The sequence below is a fragment of the Vidua chalybeata genome, chromosome 5, assembly GCF_026979565.1.
Source record: "Vidua chalybeata isolate OUT-0048 chromosome 5, bVidCha1 merged haplotype, whole genome shotgun sequence".
In the NCBI taxonomy this organism is placed as follows: domain Eukaryota; kingdom Metazoa; phylum Chordata; class Aves; order Passeriformes; family Viduidae; genus Vidua; species Vidua chalybeata.
The window spans coordinates 6,268,159-6,287,494 of NC_071534.1; the positions used below are offsets into that span (position 1 = coordinate 6,268,159).

Below are 19,336 nucleotides of genomic sequence, written 5' to 3' on the forward strand. Positions count from 1 at the left end.
GGGCTGGAAACTGTGAGGTAGAGCATCACCTGATAGATGGGCTCAGCCAAGGCACCTGCCTGCACCTTCCCAAGCTCTACACCCAGGCCGCTGACAGATGTTGGTTCACTCTTTCCCTACCACTTGCTGGGCAGCCTTTTTTTCTATTTTGCCATCTCCTCTCCCTTGGCTGAAGCCTTTGTTCACATGCTGTTAACCAAAGGGTGACCATGCTCTTTTTTCAGCTTTCAGCATTAGTACAACTGCAGCCTGCTGCCCTGCTGGCATTAGATGGTAAGAAGGTATTTTAAGTGAATCATCAGTTATAATAGCCATTTTTCTTAAACTGTAGCTGACATCATTTAATTGTAGGTCCTACTACAAAATAACAGATGAATAAACATATAATTTCTGCAACTTAGTAATTAGATGGGCTCTTCTTACAGGGGCTTCTTTTTCCTTTTATATTCTGGAACTCAAATTGCATCCACCATTTTCCCACAAATGTCTCCACTGACTGGCTCACAAAAGACTATGTCCTCCTATGTTCCTGTCTAGGAAGTTCTTCTGAGCTTTCACAGCTGCTGAGAAAAAATGTCTTGGAAAGTCACATCCTCTACTTGAAATTCCCCCTCTTAAAAAACCTTCTGCCCCGTTTGATTTCGTAATATCCCATTCAGATTTTAAATGGTCATGAAGAGGCACATTCTTCAGCATAACTTTATCTGGAACTCATTATCATTTGATCAATGGCTTGAAACAATTTTTAGTGACTGGAGAGTCAACAAGCTAAATTTATATCTGAGGTAAGCACAAGCAGCTTCAAATAAGTAATGAGAAATCTGAGGCAGACCTTCACAAAGAAAATAAAACATTATATTTGCAGCCCTGTGCTTCACCTTCATTGATCTTCTCCCCTGCTTTTTTCAGGCTGAATGTAAACCGGGGTTTTAAACGTTTTTAATACGATTGTGATTCTTCCCTGGCTACAAGGAGAACAAATGGCAAACTGCTTTGAAGCAGATATGGTCTTGCAAGGTTTTCAACCCCTCTGCAGAGCTAAAAGACTTCTACCCAGACCTAACACACAGAAGCCAGCTTGTTCCTGACCATGGAAGGGTAGTTAAGGAGGCAATATAAAAATAAACCAGCAGTCCGTCACCTCACCTCCATCTTTCATCTAAAAAAAAAAAAAAAAAAAAAAAAAAGACACGCTCTGAAATTTTCACATGCTTCTTTTCTCTGTAACCTGATATTTTCACCTGTCTTTCTCAACAATCTCTGCTCTCTGTTGTTGACAATTGAGCTAATCTCAGACTGACAATTTTCTGACCAGTGCATTCAATAAGACTCTGTTCAGAGTTAACAGTCTTTTATCCTAAGAATGTTATTACTGTTAGGTCAAAATATTGATGTTCTGGGTGTTATCCACTTAAAAGTTTATATGAATGAGAGCTTATAAATGCAGGTCACTGTGGTGCTCATGCCCTTCTTTCCCACAGCAACAACAAATAGTAATTAACTTCGTTTTCTTTCCCCTTTTAGAACTCAAGTTTATTTTTCATGTCCAGTATGGGTTTGTCTGTCTTTCCCTTTTTCATATTAGGCTTTTTTTATCAATTAAGTACATTTTAATGACCCCATGGAATCGAAATTTCTTTCACAATCCATTTGAAAAACAATGGAGTTTCACTGGCATATTACTGTAACACCCAAACTGCACTTTAGAATAAATAAACAGCAGTCTATCAAATCCACAATGTTTAGGATACCTGTAAGTGTCAGGAGATGTTAAAAGTTGGCAGAAACAACAAAATGGATTATGAGAAATGCTAAAGACTCTAAAACTGTCTGAAAATTTCCTTTCCTGTGTACATATGTTGAAAAGAAAGTATTTTAAAATAAATAAACATAAATAAACTGGTCTTCATTACCACAGGTTATACATTCTCTTTCTACATTGAGACTTTTAAACTATTTTCTTGATTGTGAGCTCATTCTAGCATGCTGTCAAGACAGTAACTTTGTACTTAATGGTTTATATTGAGCCAGATGACATTTCACATATCACAACTTTAAAGCATTTTATGAATGCTGTACTTTTTTTTATCATATCCTTGGTATTCCTCAGCAAATAGTAATTACTAGAAAAATAGGAAATCTAAAATTTATTTAAGGCTGGTAATTACTATATTCCACATAATTTGAAGTACTCAAGCAGTTAAAAAGAGGCTATGAATTGTCAAAGACCTCATACATTTTATCCTGCCCTCATAATAAACACAAATACATTTTACTTCTGATTAATCATTGGCCACAAACAAAACATGAACACACACAAAGCCATTCTCCAGATAGTATAAATCAGCATAGCAACTGAAGTGTGAGATGAGCAATGATGATTTACACCATCTGTGCTTACAGCCCATTAGCAGTTCATTTCAATAGAAGTGTACCAGCCTACAGACAAGTGACTAACAGTGAGTAAGAGCAAAAAGTGAGGTGGGTGTTTATTGTGACAACTATCTTAATTTCGGGAAAGTGTTTGTGATTTTTTTTATGTATCTACTTTTTTTGGTTTTTTATTTAAATATTCTCTCTTTGGATATATTAGAAAGTGAGAAATGTTACTAGTTAAGTTTTTCAGTTGCTGTAGATTTGTCTGAACTTGCTATTTCTTGAGAACAGTATTTCATTATTTTGTTTCCTGATGACAACATATTATTCTCCTTTTCTGTAAATAATATTTATTATGATCTCAAATTTCAAATGCCTCCTTGAAACTTCATCTTGTTGTTTCATAGAGAAGTGGCTTGGCCATCAAAAGAGTAACTTCTTTTTCTAAGATGACTAGAATTTTAGCAAAGCCCCCTAAGCTTGATAAAGGCCATCCCTAGAACCAGTAATTGTTGCTACTTCTTCCTTTGTCTTTTCACATTGTCTTATGTTATATATCTCACCTATAGCCTTTGCATGTGTGTGTGTCCCTTAACTGCAAGCTAACCAACAAGCTTTTGTGCAAGTGCTTAATTTTAATAACTGCCTGTGCAGGTAAGTAAAGCAAAAGTTACTATTTCTTTTCTGAGATGCAAGAGAGGAGAGGGAAAAGAATGAATTAGTGGTTAGATTTGGAATTTAAGAGAATTTGGTTCATTTCTCTGATCTGTAACCATCTTGCTATACTACCTTGGATTAAATACTTCATCTCAGTAACTGAATCTTACATCCATAAAACATGGTTTCATGATGCTGCTCTATCCCACAAAAGGCTTAGAAAAATAAAGGGTATCTCTACAAAGATTGTAGAGATAGGAATAATGTACATTTCTATTGAGTGATGGATACAGTGTTTATGAAATAAAGAGTTACAGGGAAGCAAACAGCTGATGCTCTCCTTCCTTTTTTCTCTGTACTTTCTTCTGCTCCAGTTCCTGTAATTCTTCTTTTCTCTTTCATTGCTTCAAAACACCCACTGTTTTCTTACTGAGAATAAATATTGCTTCATCTTTCTTGTATTCCAGCCCAAACCCCATATCTGCATCGAACCTAGACCCCTCCACTTGCATACTACCCCCAGCTTGTTGGATGGGCTGTGAATCTTGCAGTCCTGGAGAAGCTACAGGGAAGTAGAGCTATGAAAACTACCTGCAGGGTCAGACTAGTGAGGCTATTCTCATTCAACCATTTTCCAGAGGGATGGAGCTTCCAAGGTCTGATGCACACATGGAAGGGAAGAATCACTGTTTGCCCTTGAGCATTGCTACTCGCCACCCCACATCTCTGATGCCTGCATTTCCCATGCTGCTCAAATCCCTCCTCTCTAGACTGAGCTCTGAGGTCTCCCACTGATCTACGGCCACAAACCTCTCTCTTCTGCTCTTTCCCCGCCCTCAGTCCTACATCTTCTATAGCTACTGGTTTCCAAATCCTCATGTTCCCATTGCTGTGCTCCCACAAACCTGTGCTGCTCTGACTGCCGTACCCCGCTCTCCATGCCAGCAAAGGAAGTGGTATCTAAAAATGCTACAAATGTTTCAACATGAGTATCTCAGCAACACTTCTACTTTTAAATACCCTGAAGAACAGTCAGTAGCAGTTGTCTGGTACAGAAGTCTGCTCTGAAAGCAGATTAGGCCCAACCTCCCCTGAAGCTGTCCATGAAAAAGTCAACTCACTTCCCAGCTGGTGACTTGGATTTCCCCTAATCCATTTCAGCCAAAACAAACCAGTGCAGTTGACTTCTACTATTTAAACTGCTTAAGCTGCTATGGTTGACTTTGGGAGGGATCGAGTGAGCAGCTTGCAGGTAGGGAGGGATGGTGGTAGTCTTTGGCAGAAGACAGCCATGATGGTGACTGGGAGCTGTCTGGGAATGGTAACTTCTTCAACAATTCCATTTCAGCCGATGGAGGAAGTGAGCACCCACAAGGGGATTTTAAAGCATGGTAAATTCTGTGCTTATATTTCAATTCTCACTTATTTCACAAGACGTTTCCCTGGCAAACCACTCCTTTCCACCACGCAGAAACCATGATGACGTTACTCAGGCTGTCATTTATCTTTCCCCTGTTTAATCACTGCTAACTGATTAACCAGATGAAGTGCCACAAAATTCATTAGCTGGAAAAGGAACAAAAAGCTGCATTAGCTTTTAGTAATAAAGAAAGGGAAACCTTTGTAAACAAGCTCTTGAAAGTACCCAGCTATTGCTCCTCCCTGGCCCCCAAGAACAGGAGCAGTGAGGGTTGACACACTTGCAGCCACTCCTGCCAGAAGTGAGGCTTGAACTGGTAGGACAGGGGGGAGTGTCAAAGTTCAAGGGCTGTGGCATAGCTGGTTGGATAGCCACCACAATGTCTTTTGTCCTTGTTTTACCCCATATAGACACTTCTGATCTTCTTATCTCATAAACCTCATAAGGAGGCACAAGAAAGGAGCGCTAATGTTAACTCTTTCAGTACCATTTTCTCAATAACAAACAGTGAACTTAGGCCAAAAAGTCCATCACCAGAAGTGTAGCAAAATACATTTCATAGAATTGACAGACTTTAAAAACTTGGGAATGGGAGGTCAGCAGCCAGGGACACCAGCGAAGCCAGGCACTCTCTCTCCCAGATGGTTCAGGTGTTTGCCAAATCAAGGCCTGACCCTCTCCTGGTTTGCACCTGCAGTTCAGATCATTTCCAGGAGCTTGCTGTGCAAGTGGTAGGGAAGAATGAAAGGCTCTCAGAGGGGGAAAAAAAGAGTTAAGTGATGTTAAGACTCTGACACGCAAAGGAGTTTCTGCTCCTACACAAGTGGCCATGACCAGCTGAGGGATGTCAGCTGCCAACACACTCACACTTTGGCCACTGCAAATAGGAGGCAAAGGATGCAGCTCCTACTCTCAGTGAAGTGAGGTCTGATGCTGCTGTGTTTGAGTCTTCCTCTGTTCTGTGTCTTCAGGTTAGCAATGAACCTGGCCAGCTTCACTCTGCAATGTTCTCCCAGATCAGACTTTTAGCTCAAGCTTGGCTGAAAAGAAAAAGTTATTCTTAGTAATAATTTCAATGTGCAGGAATTAATTGTGATACCACTGGTTTTGTCACACCTTTAATTACATTAGGAAAAGAAATATCCTGACTCTATACTGAAAAAGCTTTAATTTGCTGTTCTAGTACAGACTTTTCTGCATATATCTTTTTTTTAGCTAAAAAGAAAAATCTTTTCAAAATATCACAAGTACTTCTTATTGTTAAAGTTTTACAGTCAGGAAATTTTGAGAGTCTCACAATTTAAACAAAACCCAAACCTGTTACATACGGTGTTAGTGAGTTGAGATGAGAAAAGGGAAGAGAGAATTGAAACATCTTTCCTCCTCACCATGCACCTCTCGCCACTGCTCCCCACTTCTCTTTGTGAGGATAACCATGCTGGAACTATTTGTTCCTGCAATTTTCCGGAATGAAAGAGCTGGGGCACTGGCCGTCACCTCCAGTTTCTCTGGCACTCTCTCTGATCCCCTTCATCAAAATGGGTCACTTCTAGCTCCGTTAACCAGCAGTTAACTGCGCAGATTTTTAATGCTGTGGGCACTTTGGGGGTTTGAGAAAGGCATCTTTGGGGCCACTGCTTTCTTGAGACAGAAGGGCAAAACTGCTTTTCAGCTACTGGAAAGGGACACGTGCAAAACAGTGAACATCCCAATGTTAATTGCTTTACCATAATTTCTTCAGTGCTTTTGATCTTTTGTCTCTGTTGTGGAGCTTGGGCTTCTCTCTTCCCTGCATGCTCTGCACTCCCTCACTCAGGACATGACTGTTCAGTACAAGTGCCAACAAGGCGTTCTCATGAGACAGCTCACAACTCCTTAGCACGAGGGCCTTCATCAAGGTGGTTCTTGGTCAATATTGACAGGACAGAGCCCCCTCTCCCCCCATACAATTTTCTGAGTTACCTTCTTCCTGAAACACCAAGCACCCAAACCATTTTACTGTGAGCGATAGCTACGTGCTTTTCCGACGGCACTTTGGAAGAGACAGCCACCAAGAATGTAAGGACCCATGGAGTTAATCCTCTTTCTCATGCCGTCTTCCAAGGGTTTCTGGCACAGGGATTCAGAGGTGATGGACTGGAGTTTGAATTTTGGTGTGCAAGCTGTCCTGCGTGCCCAGCAGTGCCAGCAGGTAACATGCCATCAATAGTAATGATGCTTCTAAGGGAGAAAGAGGACTGCAGAATATTCTATCATGCCTGGAAGAGGGATGCATGACAGACAGGACCCATGCAACCCTCGAAGGATGTACCTTGCCAGTTCGGATTGGTACTAGCCCTAACAGATACATGTCAGGCAAAAATAACATATACTTGTGTGGATCTGCACAGATTTTCACTGTATGGCTTCAGATTTTTAAATTTAGTTAAGGTTATTTAAAGGTCAAAGGCCCCCAAGTCATGTTTCATATGACCCGCAGGGTGCTCTGCCCACCTCAGTGACAGGGGTTGGAACTGGATGATTTTAAGCTCCTTTCCCTTCCCTCAAACACTCCGTGTTTGTATGATCCTGTAACAGTATTGCAGGAGGATGTGATGCCTTCACACCTAGGTGGTTCTGTGTCGCAACGCAGCACACCGTAACAGCAAAGGCCAGGGCAGTATTTATGGATGAGGAGAGGAGAGGAGAGGAGAGGAGAGGAGAGGAGAGGAGAGGAGAGGAGAGGAGAGAGGAGAGGAGAGGAGAGGAGAGGAGAGGAGAGGAGAGGAGAGGAGAGGAGAGGAGAGAGGAGAGGAGAGGAGAGGAGAGGAGAGGAGAGGAGAGGAGAGGAGAGGAGAGGAGAGGAGAGGAGAGGAGAGGAGAGGAGAGGAGAGGAGAGGAGAGGAGAGGAGAGGAGAGGAGAGGAGAGAGGAGAGGAGAGGAGAGGAGAGGAGAGAGGAGAGGAGAGGAGAGGAGAGGAGAGGAGAGGAGAGGAGAGGAGAGGAGAGGAGAGAGGAGAGGAGAGGAGAGGAGAGGAGAGGAGAGGAGAGAGGAGAGGAGAGGAGAGGAGAGGAGAGGAGAGGAGAGGAGAGGAGAGGAGAGGAGAGGAGAGGAGAGGAGAGGAGAGGAGAGGAGAGGAGAGGAGAGGAGAGGAGAGGAGAGGAGAGGAGAGGAGAGGAGAGGAGAGGAGAGAGGAGAGGAGAGGAGAGGAGAGGAGAGGAGAGGAGAGGAGAGGAGAGGAGAGGAGAGGAGAGGAGAGGAGAGGAGAGGAGAGGAGAGGAGAGGAGAGGAGAGGAGAGGAGAGGAGAGGAGAGGAGAGGAGAGGAGAGGAGAGGAGAGGAGAGGAGAGGAGAGGAGAGGAGAGGAGAGGAGAGGAGAGGAGAGGAGAGGAGAGGAGAGGAGAGGAGAGGAGAGGAGAGGAGAGGAGAGGAGAGGAGAGGAGAGGAGAGGAGAGGAGGCCGAGCGGACAAGGCCGCGGGCCCCAGGCGTCGCGAGGCGCCACACGCCCGGCGGGCTGCGGGCCGCGCGGGGAAGAGGCCGCGGGCGGGGGCGGACCCTGCAGAGAGGCCGGAGCGGAGCGAGGGGCGGGGAAGCGCCGTGCCGGCGGTTCGGTTGAATCGCTCCGCGGCCGCGGCTCCTCCCAGGGGCGGCCCGGCGGCTGTCGCTGGAGGCCGCGGGCAGCGGGGCCCCCCCTGGGGACGGTGGGAGACACCCCACCCCGCCCCTGCCATCGCCTCCCGCCTCCTGCTGCCGCCGCGGCCCCGCAGGGATCCTCTCTCACTGCTCCTCCTCTTTCTCCTTCACCCTCTCCCCCCACCTTCACCCTCCGGCTGAGTTCATTCACTGGGATTGGTTTCAAATGACGCCATCGCTTTATATTTACACCAATGACCTCATCCCAGCAGCTTGAAGTTTACTGACCAGCAAAACTCTTTTCTCTCGCTCGTTCCTCTCCTTGTGCCTGCTCTTCCCGGGTGTTTGTAGTTGCTTCTGTCATTCTGGGATTCTAAGGCTTTAAAAAAAAAAAAACACAAAACAAAAAAACCCCAAACAAACAAAAAGACCAAACACACACGCAAAAAACCCTAACCCCTCAAACTTTTTCCCTCCTCCTGAGCTTTTCGGTGTGTGTGTCCCCCTCATTACTGTCCCCTTTTAATTTTTCCAAGCCATCTTGAGAGTGGGGAAGGAGAGGGAAAAGAGAGCTCCAACGCTCCAAATATTTCCTTTTTCTGCTCTTCTCCCCTCCCACTTCCACGCTTCCCACTCTTAAAAAAAAAACCCGAATATATATATATATATATTTTTTTTTCCTAATTTTTAAAATTGCTGGCGCTTGGTTGTTGTTTTTGGGAGGGCCTTTTTTTGGTTGGTTTTTTTTTTTTTTTTTTTTCCCTTATTGAAGAAGAAGGAAAAAGAGGCGCTTTCCCAGCGACTGGAAGAAGACAAAGTTGTTTCGGGCGGCAGCGGCGAGGCTGGTGGGCAATTGCTTTTATCCTTGCCGAGGGGACAGGCAGCCAGACTGACAGGGGTGACACAGTAAGTGCCGGAGCAGCGCAGGGAGACCCCGGCCCGGGGCCGCACCGCGGAAGCCAAGCCGGGAGGGAGGCGAGGGGCGCGGGGGGGGCCGGGCCGGGCCGGGCCGGGCCGGGCTGGGCGGGGAGGAGGGGGAGGGAGGTGAGGGAGAGGCGGGCGGCGGGAGCCCTCCCTCCTTCCCTCCTCCCGCATGCCCTTCCCCGCCGCCCCCTCACCTCCGGAGGAGAGCGCCCGCAGTGGACAGGTCGCTGCCCCGGCCCGGGCGGGCTCCGGCCGCCTCCGCAGGTGGTAAGAACGGGGGCCGGAGGGAGGGGGAACGGCACAGGCACCGCACGGCACCGGCGGCCGCCCCGCGCTGCCCTCCCTACCTGCTGCCGGCACCCCGCTGCCCGCGGCGCCTCCTGCCTCCCGTCCCTTCCTCGCCCTCCTCCCGACATCCACCTGCCTCTCCCCGGGCGGGGAGGAAGCCGGGCGCCGCCGGAGCGCGGGGCGGGAGGAGGCGCCGCCGGGAGAAGCGATGGGAAGGAGCCCGCGGGCTGCCCCGCGGGGGGCTCGGCGCTGCCCGTGAGCCGCGGCGTGCGCGGCTGCCCGGCTAAACTTAGCCCGGAGCGCCGGCTAAGCGCAAAATGCTCAGGGATGCTTTAAAGCCCCCGAGGGCTCCCGAAGAAATATGCTGAAGTTCTGCCTTCGCCTTGGAAAACGTTTAAATTGAGGCGGCTGACAAAATGGAGGGCTGCCGCGGCGTCCAGGAGGGAGGCAAATTGTTAACCTGGCATCGCGCTCGCCTGAGCTCCCGGGCCGGGGCTGGCGCCGGGAAGCGGCCTGACAGATCCCCGCTCCCGGCTTTGTCGTCCCCCCCGGCCCGGGATGCGGGGCTGAGCGCGCATCACCAGGTGTATGGGATGTGCCTATTGCCGAGCCTGACCAATGGCAGGGTTTTTCAGCGGCCAAAAAACATTTGGTTACATGTCAGATGAGAAGCTGGGATTTAAAATTTTTTTTTAATTATTTTGATTCTTATTTTTTTAAGAAAAGGAAACACAGGAGAATTTACTTTCTTTTACCATCATTTCAGCTGGTTGAAATATAAAATCAATTTCTTTGGTTTTCCTTCAAATGAAGGGTGTAGTGATAGCGAGCTATATTGTCTGACCTATGACTAATTTTTCTGTTCAAACATTCAATGTATACCCAGCAGAATAAATAGATCTGTGCTAGTTTTGAAACGTAAAAGCAGATTGAACTGTTTCTCTTTGCAGGGATGTTTGTTGGGGTTCTTAAAAGAGAAAATCCCAACCAAAACCCAAGAATGATTTTGTAATCCTTGCTCTGAGATTTATGCTATTCATGGCAGTGTGTGGTTTGGTAGATACAGAGTTTACAAAGTCACAACTGACCAAACAGGAGTTGGTTTAGACTCTTGTGTTTTGTGGGGAAGTGGAAAAATAGTAAGTCTTAATTTCTTTTTATGGTGTTCATCCCACTGCCCATTGGATATTGAAACATTCATCATAGTTGTTTATGTTGGTTGTCTGGGAGTTTCTGCTTGAATGTGGACCGAAGTATGCAGCAGGGAGGTGTACATGTATTTTTAGCTTTCATTTTTAATGACAAAAGATACAAAGAATAGGGATATTCACAAGTAAATCTTGCATTTACTGAGTATGCTCATTAGTATTTTGAGGATGGAATCTCTAAGAAATATCTGAGTTGTAGTAAGTTCCACTTGTTGTGCTTGTTTAATACAATAGTGCTTTAGTAAATCTTAATAGACAATTTAAAAGTCCCTTTTAAAATTAACAAATACATAAAAGCAGCAGGGAATGTGTCAGTTCCTGTGCTACAGATGGTAGCTTGAAAATGCTTTGGTTTAATACATATGGGAAGGTCCAGAAAAACAAACCAAGCATTTAAAAATGTAACATGTTGTATGAAGATACCTGAGTACATTCCTGCTCCTGTAGCTCTGCTTTTGTTAGCTACCCAAGCAGATGTAATGGAATAAAATCACACCAGAAAAACTTCTGTAGAAGACAGCGAGCTCAGTTATCTTGGTTTCTGTAAAAATGCATGCTCCTCTTCTAGCAAAGACAGCTGGCCGGGCAGGGGTGTTTGTTTTTAGCTTGGCCTGACCATGGGGACTATCGGCAGAAGCTGCGCAGGAATGTGTTAAATGGATTTCGCTGGGAGCTCTGTCTCCCAAGCCAGCCCCGGCGGGATGCCAGCCCTCAGCCCGTGGGAGGAGTTGTGGTTGTATCTGCCATGTGCCTGTGCACCTTCCTTGGCAAATCGACTCTGCCCTGCGAGCTCTGTGCTGCTGCTCACTGCGAGTCATACGGAGTCACTGGCAGCTGGGTGTGAGATGGGTCAGTCGCTCTTCTGCCTATCAGATAAGAGATTCACGTAAGCCTTCCGAAGCCCTCGGGGGCTAAATTCAGGCTCTCTTTGTAAGGCCGGCCTTCATAAGAAATGTCAAATAGACAAGTTAGATGTTAATTTCTCTTACCTGCATTTATCTTCAAGTGAGCTCTGCTCCAACACGTTGGGCAGTAAGATGTGTGTGCAGGGTGAGGGTTTTGCTCCATCACCAGGGTTTTTAAAGTTCAATGCCATAATTCTCACACCAATTCAGCAATATTCAGTTCTCAAAATGCAATTTTGCTAAGAAATACAGTAAGTACAGCTGAAGCATTTTTTCCCCAAAAGAAAAAGGAGGCAGCAGGATGATAGCTTTCACTTTGTAGTATGTCGGCTGAATTTTCTAGGACATTTTTTTTTCTTTTTCCTTTCTGTAGAAGCAGTCAGGAAAGCATCATGGATATTCTTCAAGTGCTGACAGTCCTTAATAGCCAGATGGCATAGAGTAGTTACTGTCAAAGGATGAGGTGTGGAAGGATTGACACATCCCTTCCTTTTTCTTTTCCATGTTTTTACCAACCTTTGAAAGAAACATGGGTTTGATCTGTGACTCCACTGAATCTGCCCCTATGGATTTGTTGTTATGATAGTGACTAAATGCTCTTGGAATCTTGTAGTATTTTGTGCATGGTTGTGTAATGCTAAATCCTTCATTATTTAAGAATTTTCAAGAAGCTAGTTTTCTTGGTAATAGGGAAGAAAGCGTGTCCCTAATGTGTCAAATGGTACATTCACTTTCCCTACAATTCCTTAGAGATGGCTTCCAGAATGAGCATTGTAACATGGAGGATTTCTGTAGAATATTTCAAACACCGATAAGTACATATGAGTATTGCTAGTGTTTCTGTGGTTTAATTGTATCCCCCTCATAAACAAAGGGTAGTGTATCATCCTTTTTAGGGCTGCCAGTTGCATGCATGGCCTCTACTTTCTGCACAAATCAAAAGCCACAGGTGATGGCTGGCCTGGTGGTATATGACAGGATGTTGTTCTAGAATAAATCTATTAATTGACTGAAGACCGGGGGTCATTTGCAAGAAGGTGAAGGGAACACTAAGTTCAGGCTGCTTCGTAGATGTTATTTGGGGGACCCTATCCCCTGGAATTTATCACTATTGTAACAGTATCCTCACCCCAATACTAAAGCCAGTGGAGATCAAACTGCCTGTGGAGTAAGGGAGGAGGCTGGGATGCCCTGTGCTTCTGCAGTATTCCTGCTGTCGTAGGACAGGCATGGCAACAGGGCAGCTCGTATCACCACTCCTCTGCTCCACCGTGTCTGATCTTCGCATTGGTGTTGTCTTGTCAGCTCCAAATAGCAGATCTCCATTATAGTTACTCTGTAAGTTCCTGTAACTCCTGAAGGAAGCAAAAAATAGATATTAATGGTCAAGTTTGGCATCTTAGCTTCTAGATTTGCCTATTTTTATCCTGAGCAGTTCTTGGTTTGCCCATGGGTAGGGCCTGCTGGCAGGTACCATGGTCTCCAGTGGAGATGGTGTTGGGCACCAGTGAATTAATTACTTGCTCAGGGCTCAGAGCAGACCTGCATGTAGGGTGTGTGTATGGAGGGCAAGAGCAAGATGGGCATGAGTTCAAGGCCCTGTGTTTCCTTCTGCTGCACTATGTGGTCTGCTCCTGAGCCAGGAGGGTCCTATTCGGAGCTCGCTCTGGGAAGCCTTCCATGTTGTGTCCCTATGAAATGCTCCGGCAGCTGAAAAAAAAACCCACCAAAATAAATAATTGGGCACGGTAGGAAAGAGGGGAAAGAGTGTTGTTTCAGTGATGGGAGGTTTCCAGTGAGGCTGTGAGGATTCAGTAGGAACATTCCCAAGCTCCCTTGGTGCTGCTTTTCTGTGCTTTCACTGTCCCAAGCTGGAAGGTATCAAAGGAACTCCTGAAACAAGGTTCTTCTTTGAGGGGAATTTAGTTATCTCTTCTCTTTCCTGGTTACAATATGATACTTATGTTGCCAGTGACTTACACAGCTTCTCTCTAAGTGTTTTTGGAACTTATTTTTCCCTGTGCTGTGTGAGTTTTCATGCTGTTCCTCATAAACTAGGATCAGTTCCTTGCTTAGACCTCCTCAGGTACATTTGCACTCTTCTTTGCTTTCAAGCTGAAGATATAAACTTCTGACATTTGTTTAGCAAATAAAGATACAAAAGTTTGTGTCTTTGTATAAAAAGAGATGTGCAGAAGCTTTCATTAGTTGAGAATAAATGTATTTTTTTTTCTCCATAAGATCTTTTTGCATACTAGCCAGAGTGATGATCTGCTAAAATAATATGAAAAAATTCTTCATAAAATCTTAGTGGAACTGTGTTCCATTACATTAGTTTGGCAAAAATTTGACACATTTTCTAATATTGAGACTGAAATAGCATTACCCATTTTCATTCTGCTTCACTTGATTTTTACTTTACTAAAATGGTCTATGAATTGAGCCTGTAGACTAAATGATAGATCAGTGGCTGTACAAATACTCTCTTTTTACATATCTCTGCCTGCTTGTCTAACGTTTTTACGTTACTGAAGGCAATGTGGGAGGCAAAATGATGGGATGGGTCTGAGTGTGTAATGTAGCAACACTGGAATGAGAACTTTACAGAGAGCATAAACTGAGGAGGACAGCGCGGACTAATTGTATGAAATTCCTTTTATGCACACGTTCTTGAGTTTGAATAACTAGTATGTATTCAGCCTGCTGGATTAGAAGGCTTTGGCTCTGCATGTGTAGCATAGATGTTGCTCTCAAAATAGGAAAGGAACTCTCCCTCCTCCCACGCTATTTGGATAAAATTGATTCAGTGCTGCATTTTGCTCCTACTGAACCCCTAGTAAAGCATGTTTAGGCTTTATAGTTCTGTTCAGGCTGAATAGTTCATAGTGTTAGAGATATAAATGCCACACTTTTAATAGCCCGCATCTTGTTTTTGCTTCTTGATTGCTAGCTGTAAGAATCATTCATCCCAGACTTTGTAGACTCAAATCCCATGCCAGGACTTGGGTTTTTACCTACAAGATGGTCCTTGCAGGGGCATGCCTTTCTCCACAGTGCATATTTCACTAAGTTTGTGCAGTCCCTCAAGCAGGACAGGCACCCATCTTGTAAACACCATCTTACAAATACATGCAAAGAGTCTGAGCTATGCTTCACAGGGCTTCTCTCAGCCATCCTGCCACTGAAACAAGCCTTAATGTCAGAGGTGGATTGAAATCACCTGAAGAACAGGCATGGGGTTACTTTCCACTCATTCTATTAATGCTACCTGCAATAGGTATAGCACCTATCACCTATCGAGTTCCCACAAGTGTTTTGTTACAAGTGCTCAGGTGTTGGGGTTTCATACTTCCCTACTTGAAAGTTCATGCTTGGGACACAGTGTTTTCTCTTGCTTCCCAGCTTTGCTCTCCCTGACTTTCATGGGAGTCTGTTTGAACTCTGGAAAACTGGGAGGGAAAGAGAGGTGGAGAGGGAAGAAACTTTGTGTTACTTGTCATTCTTCTAATGCCACCATACTCAGAAGTACCTTTCCAAATGAAGAGAATTTAGGTAGAAGCCCTCTTACTAAGAACAGCTGGGGAGCAAACAGAATAAGCTTCAGCTTGGTTTCCACAAAGAATCATAAATGTTTGCCAATGTTTAAGCAAGAAGAAAAACTATTGCAGCTTGCAGCAGAGGAGTACAGCAGTAATCTTAGTGCATTGGGTTGACATGTTGTTGGATTCTAATAAGTTTCAAAATATGCAATAGACTGAATCCAGATCAGCAGAAGGCAAATGGTGTCACCACTTTAGGAGGGCTCCCTCCACCTGTCAGAAGACCTTGTGGTTTTGTGCTCCAAACTGAGGATAGGCTGCGAAAGACTCTCTTCCCATAGTCTGCTTGGCGTTCTGCATTGATGGTAAGTCTCTTCTCCTAGCAAGAGGACCCTGAACCTTCTTCCCTTTTCCCCCAGGCTACTCCCATGTCATTTCAGTTTCCTCTCCAGCAACTGGTCTGTATGTTCATAGTCTTGTGTCTCAGGAAGGTAGGGGCAGCTGAAGGCAGATGAGCACCATTCTTATAAGAGCTAGTAAGCTTCATGTTCTCCTGTAGGAGACTTACAATGAAGTCTAATAAAGCTAAGAGAGCTGTTTATACTTGTACTATCTGCTGTTACCGTGCTTGTTTCTCAAAATCTCATTTTTTTTGTTTTGGTTTTTCTTGCATGTAACTTTTCAGCTGAATAGGTCTGATTTTCCTGGTCCTTTTTTTCTCGTCCAGCTGCTGAAAATCCCTGACTTCTCATGGCTGACACAGTGTGGGCATGCTGTCAGCTTCTCAATCCTCTGTTCTGCTTGTTAGATAATTCATAATGTTAGAGATAGAATACCACACTTTAAAAACCATAGATACAGATCCATGTGTGGTTACCATCCAGGTGAAAAAGCCTGTTTCCTTAGCGTGGCTCACTTTGCTGTGTGCTGCGATTTCCAGACCTATTTGAAGATGCCTGAAAAATTTGCCTATCCAGCCCAGACATGATTGGATGAGTAGACCATTTGTTCCCTGTTTCCTGTCTAAATATTACTGAAAGAAATTAATCTCCTTCAAGAAACACAGGGATGAAAAAGAACAGGAGTACAAGTTCAAATCTCCAAGATACTGGTCCAGACAGCAAAAGAAAGTGGTGAAATACTGATTAACTATTACTGTCATTGCACATTTTCCCAATATACTGCTTCCATGAAGAGACACACACCTTTCCACCCCCTCAAATTTACAGGATTTGAATCTTTTTCTGCAACGGAGGCTTGCATGACTTGCCAACACTCCTGCAGGTATGACCTGTTGTGAAATGAGGAAATGTGTGGTGCGTTTGTCCCTGCTGCCTCATGTGTGGTTAAGCTATAGAAAGCCGTGGAGGAAGCACAGGCATGCTGCTCCTCTGACAGCCTTCTGCAAATACAAGCTATTAATGACCATTGCCTTTCATGGGCAAAACCAGTCTTGGCAATTGCTTTGTGCACTTCATTTCATGGTGTAACAAGCAAGCACATTAGCTATTTTTATTCAAACCCCCAGACATAAGCCAGTATGGCAAAGTGGCTATGAAATGTCTGCATAGCTAAGTGAAAATACAGCTGCTGTTTAACACTAAATATTTGTCTTTTACTTACAAGATATTGAGGGTTCAACCAATGATCATCTAATCTTTCTCATTGAGACATGGTGAGGATTTTTAAGATTTAGCATTAAAATAGGCAGAATATTCTTTTCAGTCACTAACTTTGTCTACTGTTCAAATTAGCAATAGGGAGGTAATGCAGTAGGAGAGGTTGGTGGGAAGAGGGGACTGCTTCATGGTAAAGGTTCAGGTCTTGGCCTTTCAGAAGGCTTTGGGACTGTATCTTTGAATGTGCTGCTTAGTGACTGGCACAGAAAAAAGCTGGACACAGTGACACTCTTAGCAAATTCTGGCTTAGAGGGAGGAGTTGTTTTGGGAATTTTTAAAGGTTGCCAAGCTGTTTGATAGTAGTTTTCCTACTTTTTTTTCATTTTATTTTCCTCCCCATTTTCCCCTGAAGGGGCTGTCTACTTTGATGGAAAAATGGCTTTCATGGCGCGATGAATAATTTTAAAAAATGTAAGACTGTGTTGATGATTTAAGTATTTCAGTATTTCAAAGCCGAGAATTTATGTCATGAATTAACTTGGGAGCAATGTTGGGCATATAAGTTTTTGTGTATGTACATGCTTAGCATAAATATGTATATACCTCAGTATTGACATGTGATCTCCAGTTCAATTTTGGTTAAAAAAAGAAAAGAAAGAAAACAAACCTTTCAGTACAAGGCAGATGTTAGAGAGCCTAAGGAAAAAAGAGACATCACCTAATATGCTTTTTCCCTGACCTAGAACCTGATTCTGGAGTAGATATCCAGTAGCAGCATTTTTATATATCTTATCTTAACTGAATTATTAAGTGCACTTACAAAAATCTTCTTGTTATATCCACCAAACTTAGGCATTTCTATTGAGTGCTTAGTATTTGGCTCAGCTTGTGGTACTGCTTTTCTGTACAGTCATACCTTGTGCTTACTTAGCTATTTTTTACTTATTTACCTATTTTTGTAATTTATGTCACCAAATGAGAATATACAATTCTTACTTCCTCCTTGAAATGTCTCTCCCTTTCAAATATCAATTGTTATACATGAAAGCACAGCTGGATTAGTTCCAGAAAATAGAATTACTCTTTCTTTAAGGTGAAGTGGGATGGGTGTTAAGTAGATCATTTGCTTTGGGACAAGATGTTGATAAAGAAATTGAACCATCAATATATAACCACATTCTTCAGCTTCTCCAACAGAATAAAATTGGCTTCCTTGAATTCCAAATTCTGCACATTTTGTTCTGATTTATGTTTAAATGTTTAACTTGAAATGTAGTTCTATTTTCTGATGTCTGTGGACAGAGCTGTGATCCTGCTTTTACTCAAAATGCAGTTAAATTACACTACAGTGGAAAAATACTCAGGCTTATCACTTTCTCAAGCTGAAGTTTCAAACAGTTTTTCCAGTTTCAAAAGCTGTATGTTATAAAGGTCAACTTCTGTCATAGTGGAAATACTGGAAAAGGAGGATGTGTGTAAGGAACAGAACTGGAGAGAGAGAAAGGACAGGGCACAATAGAAAGGTATTGATCAGATGTTGAGAAAATATACCTATGTGCATTAAATAAAGGAAGAAGGAAAGAAGGTAGAGTCAACAGAAACGAAAAATATTTCGAAGAAGAAGGAAGAAAAGTTCTGCACTAGTTGCACATGAAAATGACATTTCATTTAAATCACAGAAACTGTAGTTCTAATGTCTGTTCTGTCTGACAACAGAATAGGATCATTCCACTTTGGTTGGTAATGCTAGGCTTGCAGGAGTAGATAACAGAAGAGTTATTTTCTGTGTTTATGAGAAGTCTTTTTGACAGGCTGTCTAAATGAAGTCTTAATGACAAGTTGTAGGAAGTACAGGGAAAGGTGTAATTTCTAATAGGTTCATAGTATTAAATACTACTTGTGCATCTAGAAAATATCTTCTGGAGATTGTTAAACAGTTTGTTTGATTTATAATTCATGTACTGAAGATACACCTTAGAACCTAGAAATGCTGGGTGAGATTATGCGGTGGCTTTTGAGAAAATAACATTGTGTGGGTTTGTGTATTTGGTCTTTATCACTAGAGATTTGTAAATATTTAAGAATGAGTTGATTTCAAAACTTTTCATTATAGACCATATCTTCATGTTGAAAACTTTACGGTTCAGAGGCTTAAGCTTCAAATTGCATGCTCCTAAATCCACATAAAGACATGTCTTTCAGTGCAACTGAGGGGATGGGAAGAAGTGTGGAAAATGATCTGTCTGAATACTTCTATTGTGAGTTGCTATTTTTCTTCCTGCTGTTAGTAATTTATAGTTGGCTCTTTTAAGATCTGGTATGTATGGAGTTATTCTAGACAGAAGAGAAACTTATATAAGAAGAAAGTTGGCAAATTTTGTGTTTGCTTCTAGAATATGTTGAATGCAAGAGGCCGATATCCTCTAAATACATTGTAGGTACAAATGTGCCAGCTCCCCCAGGCCCTTCCCGTTTGTCTTCTAACATTTTGGGGTTATGCTAAATGTTGCCATTGGTGGGAGTGCTTTGTAAGTACAAGTAGTCAGTGCCCCAAGGAGCCTAAACCTAAACACACAAAGTGGAAGAACAGTGGCTAAAGGCTATTGACAGTGTCTTTTTCCAGCTGTGCACGTAGGAAAGGTTACCGGCTGGCTGCTTGACCCAGTCCCTCTGGATGTAGCTGCAACCCTAAGCCTGCTGCTTAGGGTGGTTTGTATGACTGTTCATACTTCACTCAAGGCCAAGTCAGGGAATAAATTCACAAGTAGCCTATTTTGTGTTTGGTTTG

The 19,336-nt window shown here is 43.6% G+C and overlaps 1 protein-coding gene and 1 long non-coding RNA gene across 7 annotated transcripts in view; one reads left to right on the plus strand and one right to left on the minus strand.

Moving 5' to 3' along the window:
• Positions 1-4,064: 4,064 nt before the first annotated feature.
• LOC128787741 (uncharacterized) lies at positions 4,065-9,605 on the minus strand. 2 transcript variants are annotated; one of them, XR_008430823.1, is made up of 3 exons: positions 9,337-9,605; positions 8,354-8,444; positions 4,065-5,493 (listed from the first exon to the last, which is right to left on the minus strand). It is a non-coding gene; the product is annotated as an uncharacterized LOC128787741 (long non-coding RNA). The 2 variants fall into 2 exon arrangements; XR_008430824.1 differs by lacking the exon at positions 9,337-9,605 and adding an exon at positions 9,184-9,242.
• DUSP16 (dual specificity phosphatase 16) overlaps positions 7,999-19,336 on the plus strand; it is a 63,755-nt gene continuing 52,417 nt past the window's right edge. For 2 of the 5 annotated variants that reach the window (XM_053942125.1, XM_053942124.1), the window contains exon 1: positions 7,999-8,971. The gene's annotated coding sequence lies outside the window, so the exon portion shown is untranslated. Of the gene's footprint in view, positions 8,972-9,178; positions 9,257-19,336 lie in introns of those variants that run through there. The other 3 variants (XM_053942130.1, XM_053942126.1, XM_053942129.1) reach the window with 3 other exon arrangements.